Source organism: Schistocerca serialis, chromosome 5 (assembly GCF_023864345.2).
Source record: "Schistocerca serialis cubense isolate TAMUIC-IGC-003099 chromosome 5, iqSchSeri2.2, whole genome shotgun sequence".
NCBI lineage: Eukaryota > Metazoa > Arthropoda > Insecta > Orthoptera > Acrididae > Schistocerca > Schistocerca serialis.
The window spans coordinates 163,973,612-163,998,701 of NC_064642.1; the positions used below are offsets into that span (position 1 = coordinate 163,973,612).

Sequence of the window (25,090 nt, forward strand, 5' to 3'; positions counted from 1 at the left end):
CAAACATTGACTCGAAAACGCATTCCTCAGGAGCTATGGACACTTCATCTTCGCTGTTAGAGTGAAGCACATCCCTTCTACTGAACTTGTGCTCATAGCTCTTGAGGTATGCATTTTAGAATCCATGTTTTCTGAGACTTGTAGCTTTTAGTATCGTGTACTTTCAACTGTATGCGGTTACGCCATTAATTATGATACTCCACGTGCAAGCAATAGAAATATTTGCAGTTTAGACTAAGAATAAAATTATTAGCTGCAGCTATTTTTTACGAAACGCTTTCCGGCTTATTAGGTTACAACCGTCTAGCACCCACAAGAGACACTAGTGTACAAGAGACAGAATAATTAAATATATTACTAACACAGTGAGTCTTCATTCGTAACATTAGATATGCAACATCAAATCGAGTACTCATTATTTGCATGTTCATCATGTGTTCAAAATGGTTCAAATGGCTCTGAGCACTATGGGACATAACTGCTGAGGTCATCAATCCCCTAGAACTTAGAACTACTTAAACCTAACTAGCCTAAGGACAACACACACATCCATGCCCGAGGCAGGATTCGAACCTGCGACCGTAGCGGTCGCGCGGTTCCGGACTGTAGCGCCTAGAACCGCTTGGCCACTACGGCTGGCTTATCATGTTTTACAACAGGTAATGGCTTACTGTGATGTAACAGTGTGGGTATGCGGTTGAGAGGAGATAAAATTCCAGTGTAAATATTTCCCAATATACGAGTGACCACTTCAGTACATTTCTCACATACGCTGTAATTATTGCTACTGCATACACACAAACAGATTACACATAAACATAATTGCAACATTTGATAATCAGCAGCAAGGACTACAATTTCTTGCATTAATTGTTTTGTCAGTTTTCTCATCTTTGCTTCTACATGGTGACCGAAATTTTTAAAATTTTGTGCTCAGCCATCACGTGTAAGACATACGTTCATCTCAAGTTAGCGATCTCATCAACTGATCCTTGCTCGAGATTCTTTACACTGTGATACAGTTTTCATCCACATGTAAGACTTAGACACTGAGTTGTTTCTGGAACTCGTAAGTCGGTAAGGCAATTGCAAGAGCGCAACGGTAACCACCGGATGCTCCACGACGTCATCGGGAACGCGTTTGGCGTTGTACGCATGTCACACCCTATGTTGGCTACAAGCGAAGATGTGAGTGCTCTCCTGAGCTGACGTCTAATACATGCCAGCTACGACCGCCTTTCTGAACTCAAAAAACCAAACTAAACTCCGCCCGAACAGGCCATGAAGGCGCAACGGTACCGACCGGCCGCCGTGTCGTCCTTAGCCTACAGGCGCCACTGGATGCGGATATGGAGGAGCATGTGGCCAGCACAGCGCTCTCCCAGCCATATGTCAGTTTACGATACCAGAGCCGCTACTTCTCAGTCGAGTACCTCCTCAGTTTGCCTCGTAAGGGCTGAGTGCACCCCATTGCCAATAGCGTGCGAACTTTGGCAAGCAACATGATTCTGAAATGTTGCTGTCGCACATAGAATTGAACAACGATGAACATTGTAGAAATGATCCGCAATATAGAACCTTGTGTAACGTTCTAGACGAGTAACTTTTTTTCTGGTTATTGTCTGTAATTTGCCTTTCTTATTCTTGACGTGAAAAACTGACCAGTTGGTCCTCGTCATAGTTGAGTACATGGGTGCCATCACAGGTATCGAGATACGTGAAGGGACTGGAGAGTTATTCATCTGCAGATTCTGATCGAAAAGAGCAGCGTGAAACAATTTGTTTTAAATTTTTTGACCATTAGGATGCAATATCAGTGATTACGTATCTATATTTACATCTACATACATATTCCGCAAATCTCCGTACGGTGCATAGTGGAGGGTATCCTGTACTCGTATTAATCATTTCCTTTCCCATTCCACTAGCAAACAGAGCGAGGAAAAACTGTCTATATGCCTCCGTATGAACCGTAATTTCTCATGTCTTATCGTCGTGGTCTTTACGGGAAATGTATGTTGGCGGCAGTAGAATCGTTCTGCAGCCAACTTCAAACGACGGTTCTCTAAATTTTCTCAGTTGTGTTCCTCGAAAAACACGTTGCTTTCCCTCCAGATATTCTCATTTGAATTCTTGAAGCATCTCCGTAATACTTGTGTGTTATTCGAACCTAGCGGCATCAAATCTAGCAGCCCTCCTCCGAACTGCCTCGATGTCTTCCTTTAATCCGGTCTGATACGGATCCTAAACATACGAGCAATACTCAGTAATAGGCCGCACTAATGTTGTGTACGCGGTGTCCTTTACAGTTGAACCACGCTTTCCCCAATAAACCTAAGTCGATGTTTCACCTTCCCCACCGCAATCGTCACATGCTCGTTCCATTTGATATCGCCGTGCAACACTACACTCAGACATTTAAACGAAGTTACTGTGGCAAGCAAGCGGGACACTACTCATGCTGTATTCGAACACTACAGATGTGGTTTTTCTACTCATCCAAATTAACTTACGTTTCTCTATATTTAGAGCTAGCTGCCATTCATCACACCAACTAGGAATTTTGTCTAAGTCATCTTGTATTCTCTTACAGTCACTTAACTTCGACACCTTTCCGTACACCACAATATCATCCAGACCCTTCATCGTTTTCTCTCGCTTGTAAATCTTTCAACTGGCAGAGATATACAGTGTGTTCGCCACTTGCAGGGAAAACCCAAGTTAAGGTGCAGCGACAGTGAACAGTAAGTTTTGTTTATGTGCAGAGTTTCGAGTATTATGTGCGAAAATGAGCCATGAATCCATTTCTCATCCATCACAGGAACAGCCAACAGCCCTTGAGAGCAGCCGTTTCAGTTTTAAATGAAATGTTTAAGCCTTGGCCACATCTGACGGAAAGTGAAGTTGTGTAGTGCAAAACGAAAAATCGTGTTGCTCCTTTTGTCAGTACTATTGGTCATGAAAACGGAGTAGACACGCATTATGAGCTTCACAGTTTCTAAGCTGTTATAAATGCATTTATGGTAGTAGCAGCAGATGATCGGAAGATCATTGTTACGTGTACCACACACCCTTTTCTTATGGATCTCGATTTCGTACATTCATAATTCGGAAAAAGAGTTTATTTTATGAGCGCAGATACTTGAAATTGCATGTAACATAGGAAAAGAGTTGAGGGTACGCTATTCCTTAGAAAAACAATTCTACGAAAAACGTTTTGCAGATTGCATCGCTTATAATTCGAATACAAAGACTATTCAGTACGAGTTAAGTAATCGTCACGGCGGCGTTTCAGTGCGGTGGTTCCACAGACACTGGGTTCTTAGTATTTCCTGTTCACAGGCCGGCCGCTGTGGACGAGCGGTTCTAGGCACTTCATCCCGGAACCGCGCTGCTGCTACGATCGCAGGTTCGAATCCTGCCTCGGGCATGGATGTGTGTGATGTCCTTAGGTTAGTTAGTTTTAAGTAGTTGGAAGTCTAGGGGACTGATGACGTCAGATGATAAGTCCCATAGTGCTTAGAGCCTGTTTGCAGAGAACAGAACTCGCAAAGAACAATATTTTATTTGTCGTTGTAGATAAAACAGTTCTTCACTCTCTGGCCTCGTGCAAGTGAATTTAGGGGTGTGATTCACTAAAAAAACTCGAACCCCCACTTAGGGAGAACCATGTTAAAACACCGAAGTTAATAATTCGTGCAATATATTGCTTATTTTGAACATATAAGATGTCCCCAAACGCAAAGGAGACTACAGTTATATGTAAAGAAACTTTAATCACAATATTGTAATAATTACAGTACATGTGGAATAGTACTATTATACATAATTGCCACTGATATTGATAGAGATATCCAAGCGCGTAGGGAGGGAGTGATTGGTTTCTGTGGAGAAACTCCTGGGCTCCTGATGGATCCCGTTTTCCACAGCGTCTGCACTTCCTTGTCACAGGTGAACCTCTGACCTTCCAGATATTGTATTAAGGGGTCGAAGATATGCGAGACACGTGGGGTGATATCGGGGCTCCCATCGAAATTTTTGACGGAGCTCGAGGGCCTTCTTGGCAACACATACCACCTCATAACGGTGACGCCACGGGAATGTTGTGCACCGTGCGTGACACCTCATTCATCTTGCGATGCATTTGTGAAGTACGGTCACCTTCTGCGCAAAGAAATTGGATAACTGCTCCTTATGCTGATCGGGAGAAATCCATCATACAACGAACTGGGGAGAAAACTATTTAAAAAGAAATTCACCAAACATCTGTGCAAATTGAGAAGTTATTTTGTTTTATTTTCGCTACAAGTTTCGACAATTCCTTGTGCTGTCTTGAGGCACCATATGCACCTCTCGAAAATAATCGACACTGGCATAATTGGGCCCTATGTCTCTGGATGTCGTGAATTCTGAGACGCTTCCTTCGAAGACCTGACTGCAGTCAAAGTCTTCGAAGGAAGAGAATTCACGACATCCAGAGGCGTATGACCCGAGTACACCAGAAAAGATCATTTTTGAGAGGAACATATGGCACCTGTAGATAGCATAATGAATTGCGAAAATAAAAGAACTTCCCAATTTGAAAGTATGTTTGACGAATTTCTTTGTTCAATATTTGACCAGCCACTGTCCCACGTCCACAATGGATCAACGGAGACTGCGGAAAGAACTGCCAAGAATTACGTAAAACGTCGCACAGCGACGGTCTCCTTTTTAATTGGGCATACTTTGCTCAACGATAATTCTTCCAAGAGCTTTATTAATAGTTCATTGGTGAAGAATGAGGCATCTACTTATGTACTTATTTCATTTACAGAACTATGTCACACGAATATGCGTATCGGCTGTCAGAGATGTACTGAGCTGTACGGTAGGCGATTACTGTATGTTTGTTCTACCTTACTATTGTAGGTATCAACTGTCACTTTTCATACATTCCGTACTGCTCAGGGCAAGCCTAAACTAATGCCATAAAACTTGATGGAGCAGTAGCAGTACTTACGAAAACAGCTTCCAATTCTACAAGTTCAATTGAGAAGAAAACCAAAGGAACCAAAAATACACTTGTTTCTTTTTTAAATAACATGTTGTTGCAATGACTGGCAAAGACTAGACTGGATATTCACTTTTTCCCCAAATTTTTCATTTCTTTGATTTGAAGTGGCTGTGATTTTACTTTCCTTTTGAATCAAAGCTTCGAACGTTTTCAAAAATTACCCATAACATAAATCTCATGGCTTCCATTGCTCAGAAAAACATATGGAATTAGTCAGCACTGAGTGTTACCATTTGAACTGCCAGTTCAGCGACTTTCGAGATCCCAGTAATTGAGTTTAAGAATTAATTCTGCGCTTCAGTGCTGCAACAATTGGCAGTGTGTCGGTTCTAGAGGTCATAGTTCTCAACTCATGGGAAGTGCATTTCCAATTACTGAATAGTTCGCATTCTCTTGGAATTCCAGCGAGACTGTAGCGATCTGAAATATGTGACTGGCATGTCTTGCCATAGAAGGACAAAAATAAACGTTAAGAAATAAAGCCTTTGTTGGAGCTAATTATTCTCGGCGTCCGCCCATTAGCACAGTCGACGACGACCAGCTGCCTTCCTTACTGAAGCGTCTCTACTCGTATATAGAGCAACTGCTGTTAACTCCTGGCAGCCAGCTTCCTGCGGGGCAGCCTTATCAATACGCCATTTCCTCTGCTCTTCTGGAAACCACGGCCCGCTCTGGCGAAACCGGAGTACAAAAACATGTGAGCCCTCAAAATGCAACAGAACAGGTGGGGAAACTTCTTCCTCGATCTTATCAACTGCTAGATGATACGAGGGTGAGTCAAATGAAAACCTTAAATTTGTAATAACAAATCGAAATTTCGCGCCGTTATCCTGTAAGTTGGTAAGCGTGCTACAAACAGCGTGCAGCATGGCCTGTAGGTGGCAGCATAGTGCCGAGGCACACATACCGTAGCGCTATCAGCTTAAAAATGGCCGCCCCACTTGCGACTTACACCAGGGAAGAACAGCGTTCTGTTATTCGGTTTTTGGTTAGTGAAGGTGTGCAACCTATTGAAATTCATCGACGAATGAAGATATAGTACGGTGATGCATGTTTGTCACAGTAGCAAGTCTACGAATGGAGTAGGAAGTTTGCAAGTGGTGTGACTTCAGTGGAAGATGCTCCCCGTCCAGGCCAGGTACAACGAGTTGTGACTCCATAGAACATTGCAGCAGTTGACGCCATAGTGAAGGAAAACCGCCAAGTGACACTGAATGAGATTCCATCATGTTTACAGATTAGTCATGTGTCAGCACACCTCATTGTGCATGATGTGCTCCAGTTTCACAAAGTGTCTGCAAGATGGCTGCCACGGCAGCTGACTCCCTAAATGAGAGAACGACGTGTTGATGCTTGTGAAGAACTTCTTCGGCGCTTTGAACGAGAAGGTGATGGCTTCCTTGCAAGAATCGTTACTGGGAACAAACCTGGATTCACTTCCACCAACCGAAAACGAAGAGAGCGAGCAATGAATGGCGCCATTCCTCATCACCAAAACCAAAGAAGTTTCGAACAGAACCATCAGAAGGGAAGATTATGCTGACGCTTTTGGGACGAAAAAGGCGTCATTTTGGAGCATTGCATGCCTAGAGGGACCACTGTCACCAGTGAATCATGCATAGATCTCCTAAAAAATCATCTGCGGCCTGCAATCAAATCAAAGCGACGTGGATTGCTGTCAGCAGCTGTCCTTTTGCAACATGACAATGCAAGGCCCCACACTGCCCGTACAACAGTTACAACAATCACAGACCTGCATTTTGAGTGTCTTCCTCATCCACTATAGTCACCAGACCTTGCCCCAAATGATTTCCATATGTTGGGACCACTCAAAGATGCAATGGGAGGAAATAAGTTCCGTTCTGATGAAGAGGTACGCCACGCGGTGCTTGAGTGGTTGCGTAGACTACCAAAAGAATTTTTTTCTAAAGGAATTTATGCACTTTGTAAGCGCTGGAGGACTTGCATTGAGCGTGGGGGGATTATTTTGAAAAGTGATACAACTTTGAACCACTTCTATACAACAAATAATATTTAAAAAAATATCTAAGGTTTTCATTTTACTCACCCTCGTATATTACTGAGGTATAGCAGATAGATAAGTACTTTTACGCTTTATAACTTTCAAACATTGAAGTTTGTTTTAGTGAGCAATGGGGAGATGCCCGTTGGGAAGTACTGTGCTGACGAGGAAAACACGGCAAGTACCAACTGGGTGTTTCCTTGAAACTTTACTCAGTGGAAGAGGGTCAAAATAAGCATACACATGTCTCGGTTTACCCGTAGATATTCGATCGATTCTGAGAAAACGGTCGTCAGAATTTCCGCCGTAAGTTATACGCCATTCAGCACTCGATATGATTAACTGAAGTGGTGGTACAAAGGATAGCGTAGCGACTTGACACTTTCCTACCCGTCTGGTTATTAGTATTCTTATCTATATAGTCACCAGACTATATAGATAAGCGTACGATCCTGATCGCTGAACTGATGCGCTGGTGGCGCCAGTCGACATCGATTGTCATCCCGATCGTTGTGAGTCGATTTTCGATGTCTGCTTGTCTTTTTCGCAACTTTGGCGGATAGCTGTTTAACTGCGGCGCGCGCGCTCTGCAAGCTTGCGTTCACGTATCAGCTGTGTGAGCGACAGTTAAGTGTGGCGCTGGCGAGTGACCGAGTCGGTCCGACGAAGGAGCGAGGGCAGCTGCTGCGGCGTGTTTCGCCGTTTGAATGCAGATCTGCTGCCGATGGTGACTGGGATTTCCTGGAGATTTGAACGACAGATTTCCTTCGCGTCTGTTACATGTTACTCAAAGTGAACGAACTGGAGTCGGCGAATTGGTTTTTGGTGGGTTCTGTTCACGTTAATTGACTACCCCAGTGCACTGAAAACTATCTTGGCTGTTTCAGTTATTTGCCACTGTACTTGATCGGGGCGCCTGATATGTTGATGGTATTAAGAGCACAAGCAATAGACATGAAGGCGTGCTTAATGCGTAACTAGACGTCACGCCAAATAGTACATAAGTCTGTGCCTGACATTCAAGAGCGGGCCGAAGTAATTTTCTTATTTCCTGTTCCTATGTTACTGTTTTGGGCAACGGCCTTGCCGCAGTGGATACACCGGTTCCCGTGAGATCACCGAAGTTAAGCGCTGTCGGGCGTGTTCGGCACTTGGATGGGTGACCATCCAGGCCGCCATTTGCTGTTGCCATTTTTCTGGGTGCACTCAGCCTCGTGATGCCAATTGAGGAGCTACTCGACCGAATAGTAGCGGCTTCGGCCAAAAATACCATCATAACGACCGGGAGAGCGGTGTGCTGACCCCACGCCCCTCCTATCCGCATCCTCCTCTGAGGATGACACGGCGGTCGCATGGTCCCGGTAGGCCACTCGTGGCCTGAAGACGGAGTGCTTTATGTAATTATTTTATTTCTTTGTTCTAGAGAATTGGCTAATCAAATTTAAAGAGCCGTTACTGGGCAAGTGCTCATCTACGTTAGACAGACTTGGGTTCATTGGTGCCGCGTATAATTAAAGGTTTATTTATAACCAGTTGGGCAGATATGTTTGTCTATCTGATGCACCAGAATGTTGTCTGCCGCTAATGTGTTTATTTTTCAGATAATTGGCAGTAGTCGAGGCGAGCAAACTCCGATCGGGGTATCACCGTGGTAGAGGGAAATTTAAGGACCTGGACCGGTGTCTGTGGTTACGTTGTTAGTGTCGGGCAATTCCATCTTTCCGGTGGAGCGTTTTGGTTATGTGGAAGCTTAATTGTAGCCCAAAGCTGAGAATAGCTCCATTTTACCTTCTCGTCCGTGAATCTCCTCTATCTGTTAGCACCTTTCGGTCTGCTACCGTCTATCACTAATTTTCAACGTACAAAAATTTAATGGCTCCATATTAAGACTACTTGGCTAAAAATGGTTCAAATGGCTCTGAGTACTATGGGACTTAACATCTATGGTCATCAGTCCCCTAGAACTTAGAACTACTTAAACCTAACTAACCTAAGGACAGCACACAACACCCAGTCATCACGAGGCAGAGGAAATCCCTGACCCCGCCGGGAATCGAACCCGGGCGTGGGAAGCGAGAACGCTACCGCACGACCACGAGATGCGGACTAAGACTACTTAATATGCTATTATTATGTATGTGGAGCTCGTACCTGTGAGTAATACTAGAGAGAAGCTTAGTCAAGTGCATTAATCTGATAATACTTTAATTTGTTACAATTGATTAAAATCAGTCCATGGAAGCAGTTTTAGAATTTGATATGGAAGCCAGTTCCTATGTAAGTCATGAAGCATTCAGTTATGCCAGTTAAATTTTATTAATGGGGTTTTATGAACATTGTTTTGATTAGTGACAATTGCTTGAGCAGATTTTGAAAGATCTGGGTCCGTGTTTGTAATAAAGAAGTGTTTGGCAACTACAAACTGGTTACGTGTTTAATTTCGACGTGTCGGAAGGAATGATGCATCAATCGCCGAATGCAATTTTGGGAATGATGTCAGCATATGGTAACTGATGACGAACAATTTATGACGAAGGTAGTGTGGAGTGACGAGGACCAGTTTAAACTTAATGGATCTGTGAATCGGCACAACAGTGTGTACTGTGCACCGCAAAATCCGCATGTTTATGTGGATAAAGCGGCCAGTCTACTAGGGGTGTGGACTATCATCTAGGGGATCAGTAGGATCCTTTTCCTTTGATGCTACCGTCACTGGAGAAGTGTACCTGGAAATTTTACGCACATCAATTTTGCCAGGTTTACGTGCGCTTTATGTAACTGATAAAGAGGTCTTCTACCAACAGGACAGGGCGCCACCACACTACCACCTAGCCGTACGAACTTTCCTGGATGACAATTTTCCGGGGCACTGGATTGGACGATGAGCGCCCATTGAGTTCCCTCCACGGTCGCCAGATCTAACACCTATGGACTTTTACTTGTGTGAAAGATAACGTCTACCGACGTAAGCCACGCACGCTGGAGGATTACAGCGACATGTGCGGCGATCTCCACTGTAACACTGACTGACGTAGTTGCGGCGATCGCTCGTCGTTCTGTTATGTGTATAATCACCAACGGTGAGCATTTTAAACATTTAAAGTCACCATGTGCTAAACTGAAGGTTGTATAATATGTGTGATCAATTATTAAATGTAAAATAAATACATAAGTAATACTTTCCGTTCCTTGAACCGTGTATACATTTTTCTGGCGGACTCTTTATTTCGTGACTGTAGAAATTTTTATACTTATGTTTATTCTTTAGGAAGATATGGTGCGTTCCCTTGGATGATACCGATCGTAGAAACATTAGAAACACAGAACTTCCGAACACTATGGACATCACGCGAAAGCAGGTTTGCCGCAGTGACATTTCAGTCGGGAGAGAAACTTCGCTAACATAGCTGTAGATTTCATGCGTTGGCAATAATTTCGCTACAAACCACTCATAACGAATCATTTTTCCGAAAACTGGCATTTACAATTGATTGTGAATCAAGATACACTACAGGAATTTCACCGAAAAAAGTTTCAAATAATTTTCTCATTTTATTTATTTATTTATTTATTTACTTATTTTTTCATTCATTCATTCACCTGACAGACAACAAGTAGATATGTAAGGACAACGTAGTTTCAACATACATTGACAAAAACTCGTGTAGTAATCTTCGACAGACGTGGTAGATAAATGACAAACAAAGACGAAAAAATGAACCAGTAATCGGGTTTCGAACTCGGTGCACAAAAGTGTCCAGTCGCGACGCTACCCACTGCCCCACCGCTTCGGTTAAACTTGTTGTGCGCTACAAGGGGTATTAACTACCTAGAAAACTTTGGCCACCGTTTTCTCAAAAACGGTCAGATGTCTACGGAAATGCCGAACACGTGTTCTCATACTTTGATGATGATGACGATGATGATAATGATGATATATGGCTTGTGGGGCGCTTAACTGAGCGGTCATCAGCGCCCGTACAAAGTCCCAGTTTTTACACAGTCCAATTTTCAGACAATCCAGTCTAGCCACTGTCAATGACGATGATCAAATGATGAGGACAGCACAGACATCCAGTCCCTGCGTAGAGAAAATCCCCAACCCGGCCGGGAATCGAAATCTGGATCCCGTGATCCAGAGACAGCATCGCATACTTTGATGTAGTAGTTAGACAATGGATGGTAGAAGGATCAAAGGAAATACTGAAGTCTGTGTCTTAAAAATACGATTGCGGCTGAAATATGGGAAGAAAACATATACTGGGAAATTTGGAAGAATACCTTACAAGTTAAATATCACTAGTTTGAGTTTATATAAAAACAGACTACAGCGGAGCGTCCGTCGATTTCAAACTTCCTGGCAGATTAAAACTGTGTGCCAGACCTGGACTCGAACTTTCAACTTCGCGCCCAAAATTCCGTTCTGGAACTTAGCTGCCACCAGGTTTTCAACAGTCCAGTATCCCGTAACCAGTATAGCACTCATTAGATTTGGGAATTACAGTCTCTCACATAAATTAGATTGTTACTTGATATGTCATTTTGACTTTTCGGTTAATTAATCTATAGAGTTTAAGCTTTGAGATCATTTAGTCGTACTTGCGAAGTTAGGTTGCTCAAGCTTATTTTGTTATGTGCACGATCTCAGTTAATTCTGTTGTATTGGCATAAGAGCCAACACCGCGTTACTAGAGGAGGCCGAAATGCACGCGTTTTAGATCACGCAGGCTGGCGTGAGGAGGGAAGAACTATACTGACGCGAGGTCTGGAACATGACAAGGAATCAGAATTCAGAAAGCGGACGTAATTAGTTTGATACTTAACTTTAATCCATTAATGATGAACGTCGCTCTTGACGGTACATGATTCATAATATTATCTGTTCAGAATGCATTCTTGAAGAATTTGGCGCCTTGCTAGGTCGTAGCAAATGATCTAGCTGAAGGCTATGCTAAACTGTCGTCTCTGCAATTGAGAGCGAATGTAGACAGTGAACCATCGCCAGCAAAGTCGGCTGTACAACTGGGGCGAGTGCTAGTGAATCTCTCTAGACCAGGGCTTCCCAACGTGTGGTCCGCGGACCCCTTAGGGGTCCGCTGGCTCTTTCTAGGGGGTACGTGGCCACCTTTCATCAAATCGTGTAAAATAATGAGTAAAATTATTGAATAAAGATGTGAAAATCAAATTCATTACTTTTTTTTCGTGTGAAAAACATGTTTACTTTTACTTCAGGTCGTATTCCCAAGCAGCCTTTGCGGTTCCTAAGTGAGAACGCATACACAGTTTAGTGCCGGAGAATGCGGTTTCTCTGATCGACTGTTTCGCAACAATACGGGGGTCGTTCGTGCGCCGGCTCACGGCGCTAGATGCGCTGAAACCTTTTCACATGCGCGGAGCGAGCTTTGTCGACCAATCAGCGAACACTTTGGACGGGACGTTGATTGCTCTTGGAGGAAGGCAGCTCCAACGTGTGAAATGCCAATTACAAAGTAATTTTAATCAAGCTACAGTGTGTTGAAAAAAGGGATTAAATCCACTAGCAAGTGTCTGGATACAGTGGGAATTCAAATTGGATCGTTAATTTCAAGTTGTTTTCATTCATCTCTAAACCAAAGACTATCGATACTTTGTGGCGGGGGAGGGGGGTCATTTGGAACATGGCATTTGCACTAAGAAGCTTTCAGTTCCCATGGTTTTTGCTCTGAAAGTTACAGTTACTGTGCTCTTGACTGATTAGGGGTCCGCCATGGATTTTCGACTGAAAAAGGGGTCCACCAGCTGAGAAGGTTGGGAAGCCCTGCTCTAGACTACCTGCCGTGTGGCGGCGCTCGGTCTGCAATCACTGATAGTGGCGACACGCGGGTCCGACGTATACTAACGGACCGCGGCCGATTTAAAGGCTACCACCTAGCAAGTGTGGTGTCTGGCGGTGACACCACAAATTCCAATAAATCTGTGTTTACGCAACAGTTCGGAATATTCAGCACAATTCGCGTCAGCTGTTAACGAACAGTGCAAACTTTCACACCTGTTTGGCGTTTCCTCCGTGGTCTTCCTCTTGGACAAGGGAAATTCTACTGCCGTATCCCTACCACTACGCCTTGCTGTCCTCCTTTCACCGTTTCAGGGTATACACGTTCGTTAAGGCAATATTAGACGGTAAGATGTGTGTTTACTTTTCAATTAGCCACTGGGCGGCTATTCGCAGGTCTGACTCGACGCACGAAGATGATCGGAGGAGGAGAACGCTTGCCAATTACCGCCAACTCTCGGCGAGTGGGCGGAACGGCAGCGGCGAAACTAGACTGAGCGTTTGGCAGCCGGCCAGCAACCCAGCATCAATTCACCGCGGCCTCGCTCGAGGGCTTATTTGTATTCCTATGTCTTCAGTACAGCGCGGCGGCTTTCGTGAGCTTCCTATTGCCGTGTTTAGGCTTCAGCTCCGTTATCTCCGTCTTGCCGCTCAACCATCCCATTCACATAGTGGAATGAAATTTTGTATCTGCACTCTGCTGCTTCTGACAAGGATACCACGCGGCAGTCGAATATTTGTAATTTTTTTAAAATATTTATGGTACGTAAAATTCAGATCTCTAATGTCAGTCCGTCAGAACAGTTATATGTACCTCTCAAAAACGCTCGAGAAAATCCACTTCGAAGTTTTTGAGGTAGCTTTAATAAACTTAAAATTTTTCGACAGCAGTGTGGTTCTGTAGTAGAAGGCTTGCCTCCCATGTGGGGGCTTGGGTTCGATTCCCAGCTGATATCAATTTTTAAGTATCATCTTCTTATGAGCACTTTCATGAATTTAAAATACATAAAAATGGAACAAAATTAAATTTGTACTTTTTAAAATTTGTTGTTGTTGTTGCTGTGGTCTTCAGTCCTGAGACCGGTTTGCTACTCTATCCTGCGCAAGCTGCTTCATCTCCCAGTACGTACTGCAGCCTACATCCTTCTGAATCTGCTTAGTGTATTCATCTCTTGGTCTCCCTCTACAATTTTTACCCTCCACGCTGCCCTCCAATACTAAATTGGTGATCCCTTGATGCCCTAGGACATGTCCTACCAATCGATCCCTTCTTCTAGTCAAGTTGTGCCACAAACATCTCTTCTCCCCAATCCTATTCAATGCTTCCTCATTAGTTATGTGATCTACCCATCTAATATTCAGCATTCTTCTGTAGCACCACATTTCGAAAGCTTCTATTCTCTTCTTGTCCAAACTATTTATCGTCCATGTTTCACTTCCATACATGGCTACACTCCATACAAATACTTTCAGAAACGACTTCCTGACAGATCTATACTCGATGTTAACAAATTTCTCTTCTGCAGAAACGCTTTCCCTGCCATCGCCAGTCTACATTTTCTATCCTCTTTACTTCGACCATCATCAGCTACTTTGCTCCCCAAATAGCAAAACTCCTTTACTACTTTAAGTGTCTCATTCCCTGATCTAATTCCCTCAGCATCACCCGAATTAACTTGACTACATTCCATTATCCTCGTTTTGCTTTTCTTCAAAATGGTTCAAATGGCTCTGAGCACTATGGGACTTAACATCTGACGTCATCAGTCCCCTAGAACTTAGAACTACTTAAACCTAACTAACCTAAGGACATCAGACACATCTATGCCCGACGCAGGATTCGAACCTGCGACCGTAGCGGTCGCGCGGTTCCAGACTGAAGCGCCTATAACCGCTCGGCCACCTCGGCCGGCTGCAATGAAAACTGGGCGTTTTGTGTGTGATCTGTAATTAGAAACAAGATGATGTTTTTCGTAAAAATGGCTTTAGATGTATGTTAATTAGCATATACAGTAGAACTCCAATTATCAGAACTCCAACTACCCGGATCACCAGCTGTTTGGGTCGCTTTGAGCGAAAAGAAATTTTTACTGTGTGACTAAAATGATTGGTTTTGTTCGACAGTACACCGTACGTTTCTTTGTAGTTCTAAAATCGACCGCAGCGAATGCATTACATGACAAAAACTTTCAGTGAACAATGAAAACAATACGCGCATAGTTGTGTTTGCGTTGCCCGTCATTCCGTGAGGCCTCCATCAGTCCGTGTTGGGATCTTAATGCAGGGGTTCCCAACCTTTTCTTCAGATGGAACAGTCTGAGAATCCTGGTACTTTGATGGAACACCTTGAGTATTCCGAAGGTTAATAAAATTCTAAAAAGTGAAAATAACTTGTTTTATTCAGTGATTACTTAGTTTCAAATCATAACTAATGACACAGATTATAATAAAATTAAAAATAATTAGTATCATGAAAATGTAAAAAAAACAGCATGTTGTCATTAGTTTTTCGCGGAGCCCTTTTTGCACTTCTCACGGAACACACATGTTTTGCGGAACATAGTTTGGGAAACCCTGCCTTAACGTATGAACTGAGTTGTCACTATACTTCCGTCTTCCGCGGCTTTTATTTTTGTGCATGTGTTTTAATTAAACGTGTGGTATCTATCTTCTGAAATGAAACTCGCTGCCTTATATTTGGCAGACCAAGTAAAAGTCCTTGAACAATTAGACAAAGGCGTGATTGTTAAGCAGTTAGCTCAGATGTTTAGCTTGGGTTCAAATTCAGATGGCTCCAAGCACTATGGGACTTAAAATCGGAGGTCATCAGTCCCCTAGACTTAGAACTACTTAAACCTAACTAACCTAAGGACAGCACACACATCCATGTCAGAGGCAGGATTCGAAGCTGCGACCCTGGCAGCAGCGCGGTTCCGGACTGGAGCGCCTAGAACCGCTCGACCACAGCGGCCGGCTTTAGCGTGGGAACATCAAATTTAAACTGTGTGTCTCCCCTTGAGAATGAAGATGGGAGTTCATCGAGAAAAGCGATGAAAACAGCAAAAAACAAAGAGCTTAAACGCGCGATATTGAAGTGATTTTTGCAGTAGCGAGCATTGCGAAACCCACTCTCAGGGCCGATTGTTTGCGAAAAGCCAAAACTGTTTGCCGAGAAAGTTCACAGTTTGTTTTCATTTAAAGCGAGCAATGGCTAGCTGTTTGATTCAAATGGTGAAAAGCTATCAGCAGATCCAAAACCAGCACAAGATTTCATTGAAAATTCAAAATTCGAACAGAATCTTATGCCTTTCAATTTTTATACATAGAAAATGTGACGGGCGTTATTTGGAAGGCTTTGCCTGATTAGGTTAGATTCAGTGTTCGTTCCATAGAAGCAAACTCAGATGATTCTCGTGGGTGCGGAGTAAGTCAGAAACAACTTTAGCTTCTAAAAGGGAAACTCGTGCCCCTGACCATAAGGTTAGTGAAGCAGACGGTAACACAGTCTTAACCAACTGTGTTACCGTGCTAACTCTACGGGAAACCACGAACTGCCCATTCTGTTGATAGGAAAATTGTAAACTCCACGCACTTTCAACAACGTAAAAAACTTCCCATCTTTTACAATAATCTGTCAAAGGCCTGAATGACTGTTACTTTGTTTTGCGAAGTGCCTCATTCAATTTTCTTATCTGAAGTAAAAATAATACCAACAGACCATAGAGAAAGAAGGCAATAAGGTGATATTAATTCTGAACAATGCAACCACCCATCCCTCAAAAAGTTTTGTTGATAGAGAAGATGTTTGTTTGAAAATGCTCTCCCTGCCACAAAACGTAACGAACTCGTCGCAGTCAATGGCTGTCGAAACTATGTAGCGGCGTTACAGAAGACAACTGCTGAGAAAGCTTTTGATAAAAGATGGATATAAACACCTAAAATTGAATTTAAAATACTGCTCTTACATGATGACGGAAGCATGGAATTTGAAGAAGGCAACCACATTAAAAAGAGCTTCGTATGAATTGAAAGACACTTGAGCTAAAGATGAAGTACAGGAAGAGGAAGATGAAGGAAAGGAGCATGAAAAAGAAGAGGAAGAATGAAACAGCAGAGGACGGAACATCACGTGAAGACATAAGAAAGATCACTTTGAAACTTTCTGGACGTTCCGATTGCAGAGCAGAACATATTGGCAAGCAGCTTCCGTGTGATTCTTCGGACCCTAGATTCCAGAATCTCAGTGAAGGTGAAATCATTCAAAGTGTGAGAGAGAAAGCTGACATCTACATCTACATCTACATTGATACTCCGCAAGCCACCCAACGGTGTGTGGCGGAGGGCACTTTACGTGCCACTGTCATTACCTCCCTTTCCTGTTCCAGTCGCGTATGGTTCGCGGGAAGAACGACTGTCTGAAAGCCTCCGTGCGCGCTCTAATCTCTCTAATTTTACATTCGTGATCTCCTCGGGAAGTATAAGTAGGGGGAAGCAATATATTCGATACCTCATCCAGAAACGCACCCTCTCGAAACCTGGCGAGCAAGCTACACCGCGATGCAGAGCGCCTCTCTTGCAGAGTCTGCCACTTGAGTTTATTAAACATCTCCGTAACGCTATCACGGTTACCAAATAACCCAGTGACGAAACGCGCCGCTCTTCTTTGGATCTTCTCTATCTCCTCCGTCAACCCGACCTGGTACGGATCCCACACTGATGAGCAATACTCTAGTATAGGTCGAACGAGTGTTTTGTAAGCCACCTCCTTTGTTGATGGACTACATTTTCTAAGCACTCTCCCAATGAATCTCAACCTGGTACCCGCCTTACCAACAATTAATATTATATGATCATTCCACTTCAAATCGTTCCGTACGCATACTCCCAGATATTTTACAGAAGTAACTGCTACCAGTGTTTGTTCCGCTATCATATAATCATACAATAAAGGATCCTTCTTTCTATGTATTCGCAATACATTACATTTGTCTATGTTAAGGGTCAGTTGCCACTCCCTGCACCAAGTGCCTATCCGCTGCAGATCTTCCTGTATTTCGCTACAATTTTCTAATGCAGCAACTTCTCTGTATACTACAGCATCATCCGCGAAAAGCCGCATGGAACTTCCGACACTATCTACTAAGTCATTTATATATATTGTGAAAAGCAATGGTCCCATAACACTCCCCTGTGGCACGCCAGAGGTTACTTTAACGTCTGTAGACGTCTCTCCATTGATAACAACATGCTGTGTTCTGTTTGCTAAAAACTCTTCAATCCAGCCACACAGCTGGTCTGATATTCCGTAGGCTCTTACTTTGTTTATCAGGCGACAGTGCGGAACTGTATCGAACGCCTTCCGGAAGTCAAGAAAAATAGCATCTACCTGGGAGCCTGTATCTAATATTTTCTGGGTCTCATGAACAAATAAGGCGAGTTGGGTCTCACACGATCGCTGTTTCCGGAATCCATGTTGATTCCTACATAGTAGATTCTGGGTTTCCAGAAATGACATGATACGCGAGCAAAAAACATGTTCTAAAATTCTACAAGAGATCGACGTAAGAGATATAGGTCTATAGTTTTGCGCATCTGCTCGACGACCCTTCTTGAAGACTGGGACTATCTGTGCTCTTTTCCAATCATTTGGAACCCTCCGTTCCTCTAGAGACTTGCGGTACACGACTGTTAGAAGGGGGGCAAGTTCTTTCGCGTACTCTGTGTAGAATCGAATTGGTATCCCGTCAGGTCCAGTGGACTTTCCTCTATTGAGTGATTCCAGTTGCTTTTCTATTTCTTGGACACTTATTTCGATGTCAGCCATTTTTTCGTTTGTGCGAGGATTTAGAGAAGGAACTGCAGTGCGGTCTTCCTCTGTGAAACAGCTTTGGAAAAAGGTGTTTAGTATTTCAGCTTTACGCGTGTCATCCTCTGTTTCAATGCCATCATCATCCCGTAGTGTCTGGATATGGTGTTTCGAGCCACTTACTGATTTAACGTAAGACCAGAACTTCCTAGGATTTTCTGTCAAGTCGGTACATAGAATTTTACTTTCGAATTCAATGAACGCTTCACGCATAGCCCTCCTTACGCTAACTTTGACATCGTTTAGCTTCTGTTTGTCTGAGAGGTTTTGGCTGCGTTTAAACTTGGAGTGGAGCTCTCTTTGCTTTCGCAGTAGTTTCCTAACTTTGTTGTTGTACCACGGTGGGTTTTTCCCGTCCCTCACAGTTTTACTCGGCACGTACCTGTCTAAAACGCATTTTACGATTGCCTTGAACTTTTTCCATAAACACTCAACATTGTCAGTGTCGGAACAGAAATTTTCGTTTTGATCTGTTAGGTAGTCTGAAATCTGCCTTCTATTACTCTTGCTAAACAGATAAACCTTCCTCCCTTTTTTTATATTCCTATTAACTTCCATATTCAGGGATGCTGCAACGGCCTTATGATCACTGATTCCCTGTTCTGTACATACAGATTCGAAAAGTTCGGGTCTGTTTGTTATCAGTAGGTCTAATATGTTATCTCCACGAGTCGGTTCTCTGTTTAATTGCTCGAGGTAATTTTCGGATAGTGCACTCAGTATAATGTCACTCGATGCTCTGTCCCTACCACCCGTCCTAAACATCTGAGTGTCCCAGTCTATATCTGGTAAATTGAAGTCTCCACCTAAGACTATAACATGCTGAGAAAATTTATGTGAAATGTATTCCAAATTTTCTCTCAGTTGTTCTGCCACTAATGCTGCTGAGTCGGGAGGTCGGTAAAAGGAGCCAATTATTAACCTAGTTCGGTTGTTTAGTGTAACCTCCACCCATAATAATTCACAGGAACTATCCACTTCTACTTCACTACAGGATAAACTACTACTAACAGCGATGAACACTCCACCACCGGTTGCATGCAATCTATCCTTTCTAAACACCGTCTGTACCTTTGTAAAAATTTCGGCAGAATTTATCTCTGGCTTAAGCCAGCTTTCTGTACCTATAACGATTTCAGCTTCGGTGCTTTCTATCAGCGCTTGAAGTTCCGGTACTTTACCAACGCAGCTTCGACAGTTGACAATTACAATACCGATTGCTGCTTGGTCCCCGCATGTCCTGACTTTGCCCCGCACCCGTTGAGGCTGTTGCCCTTTCTGTACTTGCCCAAGGCCATCTAACCTAAAAAACCGCCCAGCCCACGCCACACAACCCCTGCTACCCGTGTAGCCGCTTGTTGCGTGTAGTGGACTCCTGACCTATCCAGCGGAACCCGAAACCCCACCACCCTATGGCGCAAGTCGAGGAATCTGCAGCCCACACGGTCGCAGAACCGTCTCAGCCTCTGATTCAGACCCTCCACTCGGCTCTGTACCAAAGGTCCGCAGTCAGTCCTGTCGACGATGCTGCAGATGGTGAGCTCTGCTTTCATCCCGCTAGCGAGACTGGCAGTCTTCACCAAATCAGATAGCCGCCGAAAGCCAGAGAGGATTTCCTCCGATCCATAGCGACACACATCATTGGTGCCGACATGAGCGACCACCTGCAGATGGGTGCACCCTGTACCCTTCATGGCATCCGGAAGGACCCTTTCCACATCTGGAATGACTCCCCCCGGTATGCACACGGAGTGCACATTGGTTTTCTTCCCCTTTCTTGCTGCCATTTCCCTAAGGGGCCCCATTACGCGCCTGACGTTGGAGTTCCCAACTACCAGTAAGCCCACCCTCTGCGACTGCCCGGATCTTGCAGACTGAGGGGCAACCTCTGGAACGGGACAAGCAGCCATGTCAGGCCGAAGATCAGTATCAGCCTGAGACAGAGCTTGAAACCGGTTCGTCAGACAAACTGGAGAGGCTTTCCGTTCAGCCCTCCGGAATGTCTTTCGCCCCCTGCCACACCTTGAAACGACCTCCCACTCTACCACAGGTGAGGGATCAGCCTCAATGCGGGCAGTATCCCGGGCAACCACAGTCGTAGTCCGATCAGGGGATGCGTGGGACGAGCTGGCCGTCCCCGACAAACCCCCATCTCGACCCCCACAGTGATGCCCATTGGCAACAGCCTCAAGCTGTGTGACCGAAGCCAACACTGCCTGAAGCTGGGAGCGAAGGGATGCCAATTCAGCCTGCATCCGAACACAGCAGTTGCAGTCCCTATCCATGCTAAAAACTGTTTTGCTAAGAACGTCTGAACTAATCTACAGAGCGCAAACAAATCGACAAAATTTACACGGTTATTAAAATACAAGATTGCCTAGTAAATGCAGTAATGCTGCTACTTGCGCACTGCTGACACTGCTCGGCGGCGGAAGGAGACTAAGCGAAATTACGCTATTCAGGTACTAAAACACGATGCTACACTCTCAAATACTATAATACGCCCGAAATTTATGAATTAAACAATGCAAGTACCAAAAACACGCAAAGAAATTAAGAATTAAACTATGTAACAAATGAGTGAGCTAGGAGTATACGACTTGCTGCTGCAGCTGCTTATCCAACGGCGGCAGGGAGCACACTGACTGCGACCAACCGACACTGGTCGTTCAAAACAAAAAAGTAGACAAACGACTACGCGAATTTACACTATTCAGGTACTAAAACGCGATGCTACAACTCTCAAATACTATAATAAGCCCGAAATTTATGAATTAAACAATGCAAGTACCAAAAACACGCAAAGAAATTAAGAATTAAACTATGTAACAAATGAGTGAGCTAGGGGTATACGACTTGCTGCTGCAGCTGCTTATCCAACGGCGGCAGGGAGCACACACACTGACGATCAGGATGACGACAATGTTACTGAACGAGGGGGCGGGGGGGGGGGGGGGGGGTTGCCATCAGCTGTTATGGCATTGTATGTAAATACAGTGATATGCAAAATCTAAATGACATTGTTTTGTGGTCATTAATTAATATTTACGTAGTACGAGGGCTATTCGTAACGTAAGGTCTAATCGTGCGCGAAATGGGAATCACAGTGAAAATCTGATGAAGCTTTGCACAGATGTGCTGGGCACTTTCTAGTATGCCCATCGATCGCGCCACTTTGCTCTTTTGAGTTTTGAGCGGACGGTGAACACGTAAAGATGTTGTGTTGCTGTTGTTGTGGTCTTCACTCCTTAGACTGGTTTGATGCAGCTCTCCATGCTACCCTATCCTGTGCAAGTTTCTTCATCTCCCAGTACCTACTGCAACCTACTACACCCTTCTGAATCTGCTCAGTGTATTCATCTCTTGGTCTCCCTCTACGATTTTTACTCTCCACGCTGCCCTCCAATGCTAAATTTGTGATTCCTTGATGCCTCAGAGCATGTCCTACCAACCGGTCCCTTCTTCTCGTCAAGTTGTGCCACAAACTCCTCTTCTCCCCAATTCTGTTCAATACCTCCTCATTAGTTATGTGATCTACCCATCTAATCTTCAGCATTCTTCTGTAGCACCACATTTCGAAAGCTTCTATTCTCTTCCTGTCCAAATTATTTACTGTCCATGTTTCACTTCCATATATGGCTACACTCCATACAAATACTCTCAGAAACGACTTCCTTACACTTAAATCTATACTCGATGTTAACAAATTTCTCTTCTTCAGAAACGCTTTTCTTGCCATTGCCAGTCTACATTTTATATCCTCCCTACTTCGACCATTATCAGTTATTTTGCTTCCCAAATAGTAAAACTCATTTACTACTTTAAGTGTCTCATTTCCTAATCTAATTTCCTCAGCATCACCTGATTTGATTCAACTACATTCCATTATCCTCGTTTTGCTTTTTTTGGTGTCCACCTTATATGCTCTTTTCAAGATACTGTCCATTCCGTTCAACTGCTCTTCCAGGTCCTTTGCTCTCTCTGACAGAATTACAATGTCATCGGCGAACCTCAAAGTTTTTACTTCTTCTTCATGGATTTTAATACCTACTCCGAATTTTTCTTTTGTTTCCTTTACTGCTTGCTCAATATACAGATTGAATAACATTGGGGAGAGGCTACAACCCTGTCTCACTCCATTCCCAACCACTGCTTCCCTTTCATGCCCCTCGACTCTTATAACTGTCATCTGGTTTCTGTACAAATTGTAAATAGCCTTTCGCTCCCTGTATTTTACCCCCGCCACCTTTAGAATTTGAAAGAGAGTATTCCAGTCGACGTTGTCCAAAGCTTTCTCTAAGTCTGCAAATGCTAGAAACGTAGGTTAGCCTTTCCTTAATCTTTCTTCTAAGATAAGTCGTAAGGTCAGTATTGCCTCAGGTGTTCCAATATTTCTACGGAATCCAAACTGATCATCCACGAGGTCGGCTTCTACCAGTTTTTCCATACGTCTGTAAGGAATTCGCATATTGCAGCTGTGACTTATTAAACTGATAGTTCGGTAATTGTCACATCTGTCAACACCCGCTTTCTTTGGGATTGGGTTATATTCTTCTTGAATTCTGAGGGTACTTCGCCTGTCTCGTACATCTTGCTCACCAGATGGTAGAGTTTTGTCAGGACTGGCTCTCCCAAGGCCATCAGTAGTTCTAATGGAATGTTGTCTACTCCCGGGGCCTTGTTTCGGCTCAGGTCTTTCAGTGCTGTCAAACTCTTCACGCAGTATCGCATCTCCCATTTCATCTTCATCTACATTCTCTTCCATTTCTATAATATTGTCCTCAAGTACATCGCCCTTGTATAGACCCTCTATATACTCCTTCCACCTTTCTGCTTTCCCTTCTTTGGTTAGGACTGGGTTTCCATCTGAGCTCTTGATATTCATACAAGTGGTTCTCTTTTCTCTAAAGGTCTCTTTAATTTTCCTGTAGGCGGTATCTATCTTAGCCCTACTAATATATGCTTCCGCATCCTTAAATTTTTCCTCTAGCCATGCCTGCTTAGCCATTTTGCACTTCCTGTCGATCTCATTTTTGAGACGTTTGTATTCCATTTTGCCTGCTTCATTTACTGCGTTTTTATGTTTCCTCCTTTCATCAATTAAATTCAATATTTCTTCTGTTACCCAAGGATTTCTACTTGCCCTCGTCTTTTTACCTACTTGATCCTCTGCTGCCTTCACTACTTCATCCCTCAGAGCTACCCATTCTTCTTTTACTGTACTTATTTCCCCCACTGCTGTCAACTGTTCCCTTATGCTCTCCCTGAAACTCTGCACAACCTCTGGTTTAGTCAGTTTATCCAGGTCCCATCTCCTTAAATTCCCAACTTTTTGCAGTTTCTTCAATTTTAATCTGCAGTTCATAACCAATAGATTGTGGGCAGAGTCCACATCTGCCCCTGGAAATGTCTTACAATTTAAAACCTGGTTCCTAAATCTCTGTCTTACCATTATATAATCTATCTGATACCTTTTAATATCTCCGGGATTCTGCCATGTATACAACCTTGTTTTATGATTCTTGAACCAAGTGTTAGCTATGATTAAGTTATGCTTTGTGCAAAATTCTACCAGACGGCTTCCTCTTTCATTTCTTACCCCCAATCCATATTCACCTACTATGTTTCCTTCTCTCCCTTTTCCTACACTGGAATTCCAATCACCCATGACTATTAAATTTTCGTCTCCCTTCACTATCTGAATAATTTCTTTTATCTCACCGTACATTTCATCAATTTCTTCATCATCTGCAGAGCTAGTTGGCATATAAACCTGTAAATACGTAAAGATGCCTAGAAAATAGTGTCTCCCTCCAATTTTGAGGACCTGGTGAAAGATTTCACTTGATGTCATGCAGCCCACACAACTGTCTTGCATTACCTCCTTCATGACAATTCTGCAGGGGCAGAGTAAGTCAAGATCCGAAATTACTTGCATATTACCAGAAATTGTGCTGAAAGAAATAAATAAAGCGGACAATAAGATTAAAATTGTATTGGACATTGTAAAACGGGAGACAGGACAGACAGTCAGTCAGTGTTCAAGATTCCGTAACAATTAAACTAAATGAGGATGTTGTAACCCATAATTCACAAGATGCAGGTACTTTTAATAATCTGTCCATAAATATAGCAGAAAAAAGGATTAAATGTTCCACTTGAAGAAGCAAGAGGATGTATTCAAAACGTCCTCCAGCAACACTTTAAGCATGTAGAAGTAACACCGACATTCTTCACTGACAAAATTACCAAAAATTCTGAAAAAGCCAAGCTCATTTGGTGCTGATGGAATTTCAAGCAGAATTCTGAAAGTTGTTCCAACTTAATATATAA

General features: G+C 43.5%; 1 pseudogene; it reads left to right on the forward strand.

Annotated features, from left to right (window-relative positions):
• The first annotated feature begins 8,152 nt into the window (after positions 1 to 8,152).
• On the forward strand, positions 8,153 to 8,270 carry LOC126482959 (5S ribosomal RNA; annotated as a pseudogene).
• The last annotated feature ends 16,820 nt before the right edge of the window (positions 8,271 to 25,090 follow it).